The following is a 17126-nucleotide window of genomic DNA, read 5'->3' as shown; positions in this document are numbered from 1 at the left end:
GCAAGAAAAAAAAATGCCAGACACTTTAGAAACACTTGGGAGCAAATGTGCGCTCTGAACTTTACATTATCCATATGTCTTACTCAGTCTTTATAACATGAAATGATGATAGATACAAAGATCAAAAACAATACAGACACGGGATGAAGAATCATGTACATTTGTTAATTGAGTTTATACTTGTTATCCAACATAAATCATTCTCTCATGTTTATCTCTTGTTTATGAAATATGGAACACAGATTCTTTTGGATTTTACCCAACTTCTTTTTCAATATTCAAGGTTTGGACTGAGAAATAATTCTAATGTAAACTCAGTGTTGTCTTTTCATGAGCCCTGTTTCTCCATAAATAGTTGAAGTGATTTCCTCATTCTTTATCTTTGCTCATTCAGGGTAACATTATTTCTTTGAGTCAAGAGACTACCTTATAGACATACAGAGTTCACTATGAGGTCTTCAAAACATGAATCATGAATTAATAGATGTTAAGTAACTTGTTAAAAATATTGCACTAAATATCTGTAAAGAGATTTTCAAATTATGGTTTTATTGACCTAATAGAGGGTCCTGAATTTAGTTCAGGAAAAATTTTCAGTGCTGCCACTATAGTTATCAAATATCATGGCAGAGAATGTCATAGTTTTACATGGTGTTTGGGCTAGAATTTTAGAAATACCAATAAATTTTCATAAATCTACATTTAAATATTTCATAACTAAAATATAATTTAAACAACTGCCTGAGTTTATATAAATAAATAATGAATAATTTGGATAACCATTTTTTCATTTAAGATATTAAACTTATTGCTTTATAGAAGGAACAAATTATTAAGAAAAAGGGATTTCCATTGGTGCAAAGTAAAATTTGACTATCATAAATTCAGACAGGAACTTTACCATATGGCTGATTCCTTACAATGATTCACCGTGCTATGATTTTTACTCTGCACAAATAAAGAATACCAAATTTGGCATTTATAACTCTTCTGCAGACATTCTATGCTTTGTGTTGTATGGTTATTCTCCTCATTGAAATCCTTACCTATTCTACAGCTACTGTTCTTAACTCTTTTCCACATGTTATTCAGATTTTTTTTGTCAGACACTATCCTATTTTTTACATTTCTCCCAATTTTTTATTTCCTTCATTTAAAAAGCTTACTGAGATTTCAGTCTCAAGCTTGAATCTTATTTGTGGTATCCTTAACTCCACATATTTCTTAATTAAATTTAATATGAAGATAAAAGCTAAAAGAAACCCTAGAAATCCCATAGATCAATATCTTCAATTTACAAATGAAGAAACTGAAAAAAAAACACCTAACTGCATCATATTACGAATTACTGTTCACAACTCTGTTAGAGAAGACTCATGTATGTTGCAGTGAGTTACATTTTGTTTATATGGCTCTTAGCCGTTATATTAAAAAATGGGTATCAAGGGTTCTATCATTTGTGTCTTTTCATATTAAACAATTTTCTGTAAAAAAGCACACTTAATATAGAGTTTGTTTTAGGAATATAATAATAAAAATATTAAAAACCCTCAAAATGTACTAACGACCTTTACATACTTTTAATTATAATAACCACTCTTTGTAGGAGAAAGACCAGATATTTCTATTGCGACAATTAGAAATTAGAAGCAATCTAACACACTGAATGGTTAAATAACTTGTAACGAGTGAAAATATACTTATAATTATATAGCTTGTAAGAATTCTTGTGAGAATTAGCACCAAATTTGATTTCCAGATTTTGAGTTGAAGTTAGTAAAGTTAGTCATTGCTACAACATGCTGCTTAACTATGTTTGAAGAATGGGTGTATGTGTGTGTGCACTTTTAATTTTTACTTTTCTCATTTAGTTTATTAAGCAAAAATATACTATAATTATGCTTAAAACCTTATTGATGCTTTAAAATAAATTACAGGGTAAGTCATGATAACAAGACATATGCTTAGGTGCTGAATATAAACAAACTATAGAGTAACATGAAACATAAGCACAAAAGTGATAAAAAGAGCAAGATTTAGAGGCTCTAGTACAAGAGAGATATATAGTTCCAACTGCAGTAATCTCAAAAATTTATATCCCAAAATGTGCAGACTTGATCTTATTTTCAGTCAGTGTGTTCTGTATGGAAGATGAACATGCTCATGACAATGGAGTATGATTTAGAAAACTAGATCGCGCACGGAGGAATAAAAAATGTGCTTTATACCATACTTTTGTGAAAAATTTTAAACAGAATTTAATCAATCATTTTGAAACCTAGATATATTTGTGGAACAATGACATCATTTTTAAATTATGTGTAGTTTGTAAATGCAGAAATGTCTTTTGTGTACATGTATTACTTTGGAAAGAAACTGCTGAGAACTATATTATCCGACCAAACAGTCTTTGAAAATTTGTGTGCTACAGGACAATTTGTCACTTCATTTTAATGGAATGTTCCATACTGAAAATGTCTAACTGCTCAGAAGAGGAATAAGAGTGTAAATTTATTATCTGAGAAAAGAAAATTAATTGACACAGGCCAAGAATGTAATGGAATTAGACTCATGCGAAATAACTGAGAACTTCAGTAACTCTAGGCTCCAAGGAATGATAAAATTAGATGCACAAAAATTGAAATATATCACTTTTGAACAAATCTCAGGATCTCTCAAAGAAATGTCATATAAAATAGTTAAGGCTCCTTTAGCTCCAAGACAATCTAGTCTTAGAACAGAATGGAACATGCCATTTGAGGTATAAGTTTTGTTATTTTTTTTGGTAGTATTGTTTTAAGTAAATACTTACCACTAGAAAGAGTGTTGGAAGTTAATGAGATAAAGTTTTAAAAATGTGATTTCGAAGATCAGGGCAAGATGTAAAAAAAAAGTATTCAGTATAAAATGACTAATTTAACATTTACCGGGTTTTTGGTAGGCCATGTTCTAAGAAATGAGGAAACAGGCGTGACTACTCAAAATGGAAAATGGGATGAGATTGATATCAGGGATGTAATTTGTTACAAAAGAGGCTGTTAATTTACCATATGTGCACATACCTTGAAAATGGTAAAAATCAAGCATTCAAAAATAGCAATGGCAAAGCCATGGTGTATTAACCCGTTTGCCTGATATTGGTGAGGAGAATATAGCCCAGTGTGGAAGTGCAGGGGGAGTCATGGAAAAGTGACAGGGACTGTGGTGGAGAGAAGCATTCAGTGGCCTCCAATCGCAGTATTGCTTATGTAAGTGTAGACTGAATTTTAGTTCTAAAATATTACCTATGTTATGATTAATTAGATTATTGGTTTGGAAAGAACTATCTCAACCCATCTATGATTTCCATTGCCTTATTTTTTTATAATGGTGTTGACTTGTAAACTTGTGATTCTTTTTTCCCAAAGTCAACCATGTCTGAAATGATGTCTTTGAGTATAGAAAAAGGTTTACTACCTCACTAAACAAAAATTATTGCCTCCAGACAAGAATAGAGCATCTTTTTACATTTTTTAAAAATTTATATATTATATGGTATAATGCTAGTTGGAATATTGAGTAGCAACTTTGTTAGTATAAATGATAGCTCCCTTGGGCTTCTTAAAACCAAAATCTAAATTTGTAAACATAAATCATTCTTTATTGAAATAAAAATATTTGTCCATTTTTGTTCAAAGTTCAATTAACTTCTAAAATGCAAAACAATGAAAATAAAGCAAAAATATCTTAAAACCATGAAGTTATATTTTCTCATGAGGATTTATTTTTCAAAAAATTATTTTATTAATATCTAGCTTATAAGTGAAAACAACTCAACAAATTTCTCTCTTCTAGGGTTCAGCTAATTCAGTCAGATTCAAACCAGCTATCAAAAATAAATAAATAAATAGATAGATAAAAAATAAAAAAAAAATTAGATTTGTCTTCAGCACAATATGTGTTTTTCCCAGATATCTGAATATAAATTATGTCAAAAGTGTTCTTTTCTATTAAAGCATCTTTTTCTACTCCTATTCTATTACAGTTGTCCCAATTTCTCCCCTTGTGCCCTTCCTCAGTCCACACCACCCCCTGCCCTGGTCAATTCCTACACTGTTGTCCATGTCTGTGGGTCATTTATACGTGTTCTTTGTCTAGTCTCTTCCCCTTCTTTCCACCATTATGCCCCTCCCCAATCCTCTCTGGTCACTTTCAGTCTGTTCCATGTTTCTATGCTTATGGTTGTATTTTGTTCATTAGATTCCTCTTGTAGGTGAGATCATATGGTATTTACCTGTCACAGATTAGCTTATTTCACTTAGCATAATATTCTCCAGTTCCATCTATGCTGTCACAAAAGGTAGGAGCTCCTTCTTTCTTTCTGTTGCGTAGTGTCCCATTATGTAAATGTGACACAGTTTTTTGATCCACCCATTTACTGATGGGCACTGAGGCTGTTTAAAGCACTTGGCTATTGTAAATAGCGCTGCTCTGCACACAGAGGTGCACAAGTTCTTTTGAATTGGTCATTTGTGATTCTTAGGGTATATTTTCAGAGCAGAATAGCTGGGTCAAAGGCTGTATCATTTTTAGTTTTTTAAGGAAATTTTATACTGTTTTCCACAGAGACTGCATCAGTCTTCATTCCCACCCTCAGTGAGCTAGGGTTCCCTTTTCTCTGCATCCTCCCCAGCACGTGTTGTTTGTTGATTTTTTAATGATGGCCATTCTGACAGGTGTGAGGTGATATCTCATTGTGATTTTAATTTGCATCTCTCTGATGGCTAGTGATGTTGAGCATCTTTTCATATGTATGGACCATCTGTATCTCCTCCTTGGAGAAGTGTCTGTTCAGATCCTTTGCTCATTTTTAATTGGGTTGTTTGTCTTCCTGGTGTTGAGTCTTATGAGTTCTTTACACATTTTGGAGATCAAACCCTTGAACAACCACATGCCAAGAAATTGGACAACTTGAGAAAAATGGACAAATTTCTAGAAAAACACAATCTGCCCAAACTGAATCAAGAAGAAAGCCTGAATAGACCAATAACAACTAGTGAAATTGAAGCAGTAATCAAAAAACTCCCGGCACACAAAAGCCATGAACTGGATGGCTTCATAAGTGAATTTACCAAACATTTAAGGAAGAACTAACTCCTATCCTTCTCAAGCTATTCCAAAAAGTTCAAGAAGGAAGAAGATTCCTAAACTCTTTTTAGGAGGCCAGAATCATCCTAATTCCAAAATCAGGTAAAAACACAGCAAAGAAAGAAAACTATAGGCCAATATTTCTGATAAACATAGATGCTAAAGTCCTCAACAATATACTGGCAATCTGGATTCATAAATATATTAAAAAGATCATACACTATAATCAAGTGGGATTCATTCCAAGGATGCAAGGATGGTACAATATTTGCAAATCAATAAACATAATATATACCACATACACAAAATGCTTTTTTTCTTTTAAACTTAAGAAATCGTTTTTTAAAAAGATTTTATTTATTTAGTTTTAGAGATGGGAAGGGAGGGGAAAAGAGAGGTAGAAAAACACCAATGAGTGGTTGCATTTTGCACATTCCCTGCTGGGGACCTGGCTTGCAACCCAAGGATGTGCCCTACACTGGGAATCGAATAGGCAACCCTTTGGTTCACAGGCTGGCACCCTATTCACTGAGCCACACCAGCTAGGGCCACATACACAAAATGAAAGGCAAAAATCACATGATCATATCAAGTGTTCTTTTATATTGTGGAGTTAAGAGAATTTATGAAACTATATGAAGATGATTGGGCCCTAAAATATGTTGAGCCTCCATAAATAATTGGCTATTTGGAGAACTCATTTGGGAATGCCCATTAATATTTACAAGTATTCTAACAACACAGGAATAGTGTAAATACTGTCAACGCTTCAATGGGTAATCATCATGAGAACTTGAGGATAACATTTAACCCATCAGTTCAGGGATTGCCATGTTTCAAAGCAGATTGAATGGCAGGTCAAAGATGAATCCAGAAATAGACTAGCTAGTGGAAAACTTTTATTACTTTGATCTAATACAGGATGATATGAGCTCCTGTGATTTCAGTTACTTACTGTCACAAATTGAGAGTGCTAAAATCAGGTTGGGAGACCTGGTCTTTGATTACAGAGACTTTCTTTTTCCCTCAGCCTACTATGTTGTCTCCAAAGAATAATGAAAACAAAAGCACTGTTACTTTTTACAAAGCACTTTAAATATATACTCACATACGTACATACATACATACATATATACATATAGTGAACCCCTTTGGAACTGATGTTTTCAGCTTTGGAAGTTTATTAATTATTGATTCAAATTATTTAATATAGTGAAGCCTATTCAATCCAGCTATTTCTCCTGGTGTGAGCTTTGATGATAGTGTCTTTCAAAGAAGTAATCTCTTTAATCTAGGTTATCAAACTTGAAATCACAGTATTGTTCACTATATTCTTTTATTATATTTTTAATGTCCATGGTATCAGTAGCAATGAACCCTTTTTCATTTCTGATATTAGTCATTTGTGTCTTCTCTCTTCTTAATTTCCCTGGTTGCAGTCTTATTAGTTTTCACTGTGTCCAAGAATCAGCTTTTGGTTTCATTGGTATTTATTTCTTCACTTCTGTTTAGTTGATTTTAATTTCCTTTCCTTTTTCTAGAAGGTGGAAATTTAGGTTATTAATTTTAGATCTTTCTTCTTTATAATATGTTAATTCATTCACATAAACTTCCCTCTTAAGTTTACTTCATCCCACAAATCTGGAAAGTGTATTTAGTTTAAAGTATTTTTAAATTTATCTTGTGTTTCTTATTTGGCCCATGTGTTATTTAGAAATTGTAGTTTAACTTGCAAATATTTTAGAAGTTTTCAGCTATTTTACAGTTATCAATTTTTAGTTTAAAAAAATTCCCTTGTGCTCTGAGAACAAACTTTTTATGATTTTTATGCTTTTAAACATTGTGAGTGTATTTTAATGCCAAGAATGTGGTCTATCTTGGTAAAATTTCCATTTGAGCTTGAAAATAATGTGCATCTAGTTTTGTTGGATGAAGTATTCTATAAATGTTAATTAATCTAGTTAATTGAAAGTGTCCTTCAACTATGACTTTGACTGATTTTCTGCTTGCTGGATATTTTAATTACAGATAGTAATACAGAAACATTTAATCAGATCACTAGGGAGGACTGGGGAGGACTAGGGAGGGGCTATAGGAGGAGGTTGCCCAAGGCAAGGGTTAACAGTCTAGGATGGGATTGGCTGAGAAGCTGATGCCTCCAGAGATCATGGAATTATAGGCCAAAAAATTTAAAAGAAAAGGAGGGCAGAGACTGGCTCTCTTTCTTGAAGATGCCTAGATGATCATGCTGCAGCTGCCCGTATTTTGGATGGGAGAAGAATCTCCAGGCACAGCCTAGGGTCAGGCTGTCTTGGCAGGGGGTGGCAGGGTTGTTCTTTGGGTGGTCCAGCAGGGGCAGGCTCAGAGGCAGAAGCCTGCCATTCTTCCAAAATTGTGTAGCTTTTATACTGTATGTTGTTTTAGTTTGTAAGCCAATCCTGTAGAAATAAGATAATTAAAAACTAACAGGAGGGATCATAGGGGAACTCAGAAGTTAAAGCTTTATTTTAGCCTTAATTGATGGACTTAAATAACTAATGCATGTGAAAAGCTGTTAGACCAAAATTGTGTAGCTTTTGAATAAAGACTCCTTCCCTTTTATCACTGAAACTCTGGCTCCAGAGTTTTGCCTAGGAGGTGGTGGTGGGCAGCAGGACCCCCCTTGCTATTCAGTAACACTGTGCCCTTGTTTTATTTCCACTATTGTTTTGTCTTTGGGTTTTCCTAAAGGCTTATTTATTTATTTATTTATTTATTTTACAATAAGGTCTTAGACAAGGTGTCCAACCTGAGGCCTGCAGGCTGCATGCATTCCAGGATGGCTATAAATGTGGCCCAACACAAAATCATAAATTTACTTAAAACCTTATGAGATTTTTTTTTTTGTGATTATGTGTCACAATGTATCTAACGTGTGGCCCAAGACAACTCTTCTTCTTCCAGTGTCAAAAGGTTGGACAGCCCTGGTTTAAAACATTATTTTTTTCAGTTGTATTCCTTGTTATTACACAATAGCCCTATTGATGTGCTGGTCAGGTATGGGGAAGGAGAACATACTATAGTCCCATTATTGAGTCTAAGTCTTTATTGGGTTGGTGCCCCTGGAACTGAAAGCTGGTCCGGCTGCCTGCTGCTACAAAAGCCGATACTCAAGAGACACGTGCTGATGTAAAGGAAAGTGGTTTATTTGCAGATGCTGCCCATCTGGAAGATGGGGGACTCACGTATCAAAGCCCATCTCCCAGGAGGTGGGCACTCAGGTCACAAAGCCTGTCTCTACCTCTGAGTAGAGGCAGAGGTTTTACAAGGAGTGAGAGGGGGACTGAGCAAAGGGATCAAGGAAGAAGACTGCAACATTCCCTTTGTGCAGACCAGCACAGTCTATTCCAACAAGGCAAGTGAGGATCTGGGGTGCATCATCCTGGTTTAGTCATCCTGGCTTCATGTTATCCTGGATTTACTGGTGAAGGTCAGCAAATCTCCCAGAATGGGATGCTGGGATGTCAGGGTCTATATCTTTTGAAGTTACTTCCTAGGATTCTCATACAAACATGCTGCTCTTCTATAAACTACATATTAGAATTAGCTCTTACAGAAACAATGCCAAAAGAATGGCAAGGTGGGTTGCAATTTCCCACCATTACAATTTTGTGCTGTAACACCCCTGGGCTATGACCTGCACAGATGCTTCTCAGTGTTTCCTCTCCTTTCTTAGGTGAGACAGGAAGGCTAGAACTGTTGTTTGGTATTTCCCTTCCCCCAGGTGAACAGCTACAGTGGGCTGGAGCTGGGTATTTTCCTGTCCCCACACGGCTTAGGCTGTCATATTAATAAAATAGTTTTCTTTAAGGAAACGTCTGTTAAGAAGACTAGATTGTTATTGCCATATTTCAAAATTGCTACTTTCCTTTCCACACACTTCCCCTGCTGGAACCATGTGGGGACTTTTCTCTAACTCCCAGGTTCTTACAGTCAAAACTGGAGAAAGGTTTCCAAACTTTTGTTAGTTTTACCCCCTAATACGGGTTCCCTTTGGAACTTTTAACTTTTCAAACTAGTCCATATTGAAACTCCAGCAATATGTCAATTATAGCTAGTTTTTTTTACCTCATTACTAATTCCAGCTAAAATTTCAGCTTCTGGGCTACTATGATCCTCTTTATATTTACAGTCCTATCTCCAATGTTGGGTACAGCAGTTTGCAGTACGACTTCAATATTTCGAAAGATGTAAGAAGAATGGTTGATTTTTCCGTTTGTTCACCTTTTTCTTATTTTAGTGAGGGTGGGATGACAAATTCTTTGCTCATTTCATGCTAGACCAGAAGCCGGAAGTCATGTATGGCTTTTTATAACCCACAATGCTGGGCCTAAACCCCTAGATTTCTGATTTATTATGTGTAGGCTATGACCCATAATTTTTTATTTAAAAAAAAAAATTCCAATATAAGATTGAGGACGGTGGTCAAGGAATAACATTTTTAGAGTCACTAAATTAGAACATCTTTTTTAGTGAAGTGCATTCCTCGATAATTTCTTTAAAAAAAAATTCTAAGCAAATTTCCTGAGTTGTTCTCTTTTTCATAATGTATTCTTCATTTTGCTACACCTAAATATCTAAGTATAGATTTCTCTGCTTTGTATCCTTGCAAACCTTACTGTATTTTGGATTGTTCAGTGTGCTTTATGCAGTGTGCTAAACTTTTGGAAGATCCTTTCAACCTTTTAATCTAGAAATGTATGTTTTTAATTTCTGGAGATATTTACTTAATTGTTTTCTTTTGATGACTTCCCCTGTCTGTATTCTTGTTGATCTCTCCCTAGTCCTTTTCTTTGTTGTGATTTGCCCGTTCCATGTTAATCACCTTAATTTGTTAGCTCTTTTCCCATCTCTTTATTTTTGAGATCCATTTTTTTTAAGACTGCCTTGACTTTATCTTAAATCCTTTCATTTAAGCAATTAATATAGGTTTGGCTATTATATTTCTTCTCAGTCTCTCTGTCTTTCTAAACATTTTCTCATTATCCAGTTTTTATATGACTTGGAAGTTTTGCTTTTTGTCCAACAATGTTAAAATTACCAACAGAAATTAAAATTGTCACAAGACTATCTGAATTGAAATTGGCTTGTCAAAGAGGAGGAGAAAAGGTTTTCATCAAACTGCTTTCTAGAGGGTGTTACATCTCCTGCCTATATAAAGATACTGAAAGTGCATAGGCCAATGGAAAGAAAGACAGTTGAATAGCAAATCTCTGCTTTCTAAACTCATGGGGGAAAATCAACTGGAATATATCCTAGGATTTCAAATCAAGGTTTTGAACTCCTTTAAATAATCAAATAATCTCTTTTCTTTGAAAATGATGAAGAAAAATAATACACCTTTGTCTAAAGGGAAGATGGGACAGAACAAAGACTGAAAAAGAGGTGAAACTTGATAACTGAGAGATTTTCTGTTTTTTTTTTCTCTTAAGTTGTAACTTTCAATATTTCAGTAGTCAACCTGGGTTTTGGATAGATGTTCCACTGACTGGCATAGTTATATGGGGAAATGTATTTTGATTTCAACTTATTAAGTTAGGCATTCATTTAGAGATTTACAGCACAGAACTGGATATATCTAAGTTGAAGATAATGAATTAAGGGTAGGTCTAGACCAGAAGTAGAAGTATATTTTTAAGCCATAAGCTTTTAGGAATAAACCTTTTCATATGGAAGCTGTTCTGCTGAAAGAATATATATAATGAGAGAAGAGAAAAAAAGAACAAAAATATGAACACTGCCTGTAAAGATGTTGGACATAATAGAACAATTGCAAACTAGAGATATTGATATAGTTAGTTTCCATTTAGCATGTTGTTGGGGGAAAACCTCAAAAGTCTTAACTCACAATTGATTCTGAGCACCTGACACAGCCTTATTCAAATTCCTAAGAGCTTTAATAGGAGAAACTTACATATGTGGGCAAAGCAGGGGCCTCCGGTGGTAGCCAGAGGGGAAAGTCCACCCCTTCCCAGGACAGAATCCTCCTTTTTCCTCACCTGGGGACATTTCTTTCATTGCTTTTAGAGAGAGAAAGAGAAAGAGAGACAGAAATATCAATGAGAGAGAGAAACATCAATAGGTTGCTTTCTCATGCTCATCCCTAAAAGGATCAAACCTGCAACCCAGAGGCTGTGCCCTGACCAGAAATCAAATCTGTGACCTTTTAGTCTACAGAACAAAGCTCCGACCAACCGAGCCACACTGGCCAGGGCAGGATCCCTTTTTATAGGGAGTTAAAGTAAAACCATATGGGGTACAGTCATGTAGACCACCAGAAAGAACAATGCATTCCTAACAACATCAGGCAGTTTTCACCTCTATACACTTATTTACCTCCTTTTGGGGGACATGATGTTTATTTGTGGGCTTCATTCTGGTTTTCTGGGCAGTCAGTGAAGCCTGAGGCTACAGAGAGTTCTACAGTCCCAGAAGGTTAAGCAGAAAATCAGCATTTCCTAGATGCCTTTGCTGTTGGAGCCATATTGCAACTCTGAGTTCCTTTTTACATGTCTGTAAGCCATACTCATCTTAAGATCTGTATATGAATGTGTATATTTAAATATCAAATATGCAGGCTCTCATGAAGATTCTTTGTTGAGGAATTAAAGAAACTGCTAGGAAATAGTCCATAATAGGGGTAAAATCCAGGTTAAAGAATGCGATATTATTACAGAGAAGAAATAATTTAGATTTCAGCATGATCTTTGTCATTCAGATTGTCTATCTGTGCTCATGCTTAGGATTTAGGCTTAGATACTATGGGAAATAGTAGATTACTTGTTCAGCAAGGAAACACTGGTATGCGTGATTCAACTTAGCCCTAATTTACTAGAGCAGAGATGGGAAGCTGGTTCCAGGGTTCCAATGAGACTGTTTTCTAAAATTTTTACTTGGGACATGGGAAGAGCTTAAACGAACACATTTAAGAAAGTATCAGCACTGATCATCCATTCATCACATGAAGATAAAATGACTTCATTGAACACTTAGGAGGCACATCCAATAGGAAAAGTAAAACCTGAGACACAGAGAAAGGCCTGATGACTCTTGGGACTCTGCCTCTTAGTGTGCTTAATAGACAGAACCTGCATCCTTGCCCTCTCCCAGGGCTTTACTATGCAATTCATCCCACATGTGCATGGCAAGTGAATTCTCTTTTGCTTGTATCTAAATGATTTCTAACTAAAATAGGCTTGCAGCAAAATAAAAATATATATACATATATGTATAGAAAGAAAACCGGGCTATAACAATGGTAATAAATACCTCAACTACCTTGCTTGCAGAAACATTGATATTGATGGCAATTTATATTCTCACCATTCCTCCAAATCATCCATATCCTTGCAATTTACATTAACAGGCAACATCAACAGTGGTGATACTACCTCTTGGGAGGTAACTATATTGGTTAAAAAGTATTATCTTCATTAGCTAAATACTGGAAGCAGATCTCCTTGGGGAAAATGCTAGCATTGCAGAGATCAGGAATCCACATTGCAGAGAAGTTTGGGTGTCGTCTAATATTCACTAGTTCCTTAGGGAAGAGTAGTAGCAACCACACTAGCAACAACACCTTTATTAATATTGGTGGTGGGCCATCAGTAATTAGGGCTTTACAATTAGGAATGGAATTTTTCAAATTTGTTGTGAACATCCGTAGCAGAAGATAACAAAATACTGAATTTCAGCTCTTTATCAAGAGGACTATTTTGGGATTGTTATCATGATCCAATCATCCCTGGGGTATTGTGGCACAATAAATGTGCTGTATGGTGAGGTGGTTAAGCAAGGTATGCGCCTCTTTGGAGGTGTATATACATCACATAGATTGAGATTCAAGAAAATGAAAATAAATTTGAATGCATTCTGTTTAGGAAGGCTAAAAGCATATTTTTCTAAACTGTATCTTCAGAAAACAAAATATTTTCAGATTGTGTATAATTCCTAGCAGGTTAAATCAAATTTGCAAAATAATATTTTCCAAAAGAGATATAATGATTTATTTTTAAAAACAACATTAATTATACAGATTTTTTTGCCATCATTTTTGCCTTAGTAAATAAATGTAAATGCTTAATAAACTTTTGTTTGTTGTTTTTAACACATAGAGAAGGACAGAAAGAGCTGAATTTCCAGCAGTTACCAAAGTTTCTCCTTATCACAGTTACAAAATAGATGTGTGATCTATTATCTTCGGTTACAATTTTCTTACTTTTAATCTCAATAGTCCTGACAGTATGGAAGCAGTATCTTGTTTGTCTGAAAGTAAAGGTTTTAAAAAATATATCTTTTTGCTTCATAATTTTTATCATTTATATTCCAACCTTACAAATAATGCCTTTAACTGGAAATGGCATAATGATTTTTAAATTGCATGTGGTATACATAGTGTCATATGAATAAGCTGGACTTAAATATATGCCTTGTTGTTGAATGTAATTCATAAAACAATATACTGTAATTGTATATTGTTTTATGAATTACATTCATATGCAAAGGAATACACACTTTTTTGGAAAAGTTTGATAGAGTTATGTATATACTGATATAGAATCATCACTCTTACATTAGTGAAAAAGAACAAAATGTAAGACGGTGTTATGCTGTTGTAATAATATATAAATATGCATGTAGACATACGGGTGGAGGATATCTGGAAGGGTCATTCAGAACCTGTTGACAGTGATAACCTTTTTAGTAGAGAAAACATTTCTTTTAGTTTTCCAGTTTTATATTTAAAATGGTATATATGTACAGAGACTGAACAAAAACTGTAGAGCACAGCAACATATCACAAGCTAATACCTGTAAAACTAGTACTCAGGTCAGGAAATAGAACTTGCTAGCAGATAAGACTCTGGTAATTTCCCTTACCTATTCACCTCTTTCCTTTACTTCAAAATTAACAATGGACCTGAATTTTACAGTAATCTGTTTTTTTAATTTCATACCTACACATGTATCCCTAAACACAACACTTTAGTATCACCTAATATTTTTTAACGTTCTATAAATGAAATCATGCAGAACATACGGTTGATTTTACTGAACAATAACAGTTAGCTAACAAGATTCCCACCAATGGCTAAACATTCTCGGCAGTTTTTGACATGGGAAGCCTAGTTCATCTTACGTGTTCTGGTGTTTTAGGATAATACCTAATTGTGGTATTTTATTTGATAACAGCTCTTTGGATTTTCATTGTGCATTTAGATTTACTTTCTGTGAGGTCCCTTTTAGACCTTTTTGCAACTATATTTTTCAATTCCCTATTTATTTTTAAAGATATATTAGATAAAATACTTTATAAGTTACATATGTTAAAAATAGCTTCTGTCTTATTAACTTTTGGTTTACTAACTTTATGGTACCTTTTAATAAAAATGAGTAATTATAATATAATTTAACTCAGTTATTCTCAACTGTGAATGGTTTTGTCACCTTTGGTCATTGTAACTGGTGGGGTGTTAGTGGCATCCAGTGGGTAGAGACCATGGATGCTACTAAGCATATTACAATAGCTGGTTAGCCCAACCATGAGGAAGACTTACCTGGTCCAAAATATATAGATGGCACTATATAGAATATATATACATAGTGCAATCTTTAATATCTTTAAAGATGTATGTATACACATACATCTACACATACATCTACTTATACTTCTTAAAGATATTTTTCAATATAACAGCTAAAAGTTTTTGTGATATGTCTGGTTCATACCTAGAGCCCGCTGGCACTGATTTCTACACATTGAATGTGTAGGGGCAGGATATCCATTTATTTCACTCAGTGGATATGAAAAAGGGATATGCTCATTTATTGGAAATGCCATCATTTCAACTCTGCTTTGAAATATTTATTGTGCATCAAGCATTATCATATGCATAATTCTGTTTCATTACAAGTTATGCCTAAACTAGAAATTATTTATGGTGTAGTGGAGGCAGGTGATACGAAATAAATTTAAATTCTCCTCAATATTCCCTCAATAATAATTCTGAGGTAATTTTCCCTTGTAAAGCATGTTATACTCTGTAATATTTTAAGAGACAGAGATTTCTTATGCCCAAACATCTAGAGTCTGATGTCACTTCTTCAACTTTCACGCTCTTTCGGTTGGATCCCAGCACATCAAGTCCCAACTTTCTTGATACTCCTGAATTTCTGAAATGAATTTTTCATTTTCTTTCTAAATATACCCTAACAAAATCTAAGCCTCTACTTTTATATGTGTGGCTTGCTATAACAGAATACCATAGTTTGGATGGGTTAAACAACAGACACGTATTTTTCCCAGTTCTGGAGTCTGGGAAATCTAGTATCAGGAGGCCAACAAGGTCCACTTTCTTGATAAGGGCCTTTTTCTGTCTTGCAGATGGCTATCTTCTTACTGTTTCCTCATGTGACAGAGAGAGAGAGAGAGAGAAAGAAACTAATCCCATTATAGGGTCTCACCCTCATGACCTCATAAAAACTTAATTACCGTTTTTGCCTTGTATAATGTGCTCATGTGTCTGATATGCACCCATGTTTTTGGCCCAAACTTTCAGGAAATAAAGTTGTTTTAATTTTTTAACTTGTTTATATTTAGATACTTGTTTTTTGTATTACAAAGGAATTTTAGCATTTATTTTTGAACATATTATGGTACAAGAAATTTTATTTAACAAGTAATTAGAAAACAAGAACCGATGCAAAGTATTTCAGGTACTCCCCATGTATCATGTGCATCCTTATTTTTCCCTCAAAAATTTGAGCAAAAAAGTTCACATTATTCATGGCAAAATACAGTACCTCTCAAAGGTCCCACATCCAAATACTGTCAGATTGGAGGTTAGAGACTCGACATAAGAATTTGTGGCAACACAAACCCAGATAAGAAGAACCTCTGCTCTTTATTCAACAAATATATCGCAACATTGAAATTGGCAAATATACTGGGTGATGAAGTGATTGCTGATGCAGAGTTAAAGTAGTTTATCTCTCTTCTTTCTTTTACCTCTTAAAAACCTGATTGTCTTTGTTATTCTCCCACAGCTCCATCTCCTTCCTTATTTGTTTGTTTATTTTTGTGTTTAATTGAGCTTTCTTAATTATTTTCAGTGGGAGGGTTAATTTAATACAAGCTACTCTATCAAAACAAAAAGTGGAAATCTTATTATGGTGTGAATGTGCCTTCCCTTAGTTAATAACAAAGCTGAACTCTTTTCATGTACTTATTGTCCATATGGATTCCTTCTTTTATAAAATTGTACATGCAATTCTCTTGCCTATTATTTAATTGGATTATTCATTTTTTTCTTATTGATTTGTAGGAGTTTCTCTCTCTCTCTTGCCCTTTTCTTTATAATTCTGACCTGTGGCTTATTTTTTAATTCATATTGTTATCTTTTGATAAACAGATATTTTCAACTTAAATATAGTCATTTGTAGCTTTTACTATTAAAATATTTTACTACCCAAACATCAATATTTTCCTATATTTTTGTCCCATTTCTTCTTTTTTATATATTAAAATAACAAAGATAAAACTATATAATAAAGTATATATATATATGCAGTTCATTGTTATCCACATGTATGTTTACTTGTCTGAACACATTTATTTGGAAAATAGAAATTCTTTTCCTACTGTTCTGCTGTATTTTTTTTATAAACCATATTTTCATATATTGTGAATCTGTTTTAGTCATAATCATTTAAGTTCTTTGCTCTGTCTATTCTTTATTCAATATCATACATTACTTTGTTTTGTAGATTTATAAATCTTATTAGTTGATAAGTCATTCTATGTCATTCTTTTTTTAGAGTATGTAGGTTATTCTTTTATTTTTTCACATATGTTTTAGAATTCATTCACCTAATTATGAAAAATATAGCTAATGATATTTTGACTGTTAATATGATGATTGACATCTTTAGAATATTGTATTTTCCAAAATGTGAGCATG

This window comes from Pteronotus mesoamericanus, unplaced genomic scaffold (genome assembly GCF_021234165.1).
Source record: "Pteronotus mesoamericanus isolate MK-2021 breed Mesoamerican mustached bat unplaced genomic scaffold, CSHL_Meso_final contig_75, whole genome shotgun sequence".
In the NCBI taxonomy this organism is placed as follows: domain Eukaryota; kingdom Metazoa; phylum Chordata; class Mammalia; order Chiroptera; family Mormoopidae; genus Pteronotus; species Pteronotus mesoamericanus.
Note: the sequence above shows the minus strand (reverse complement) of the source record.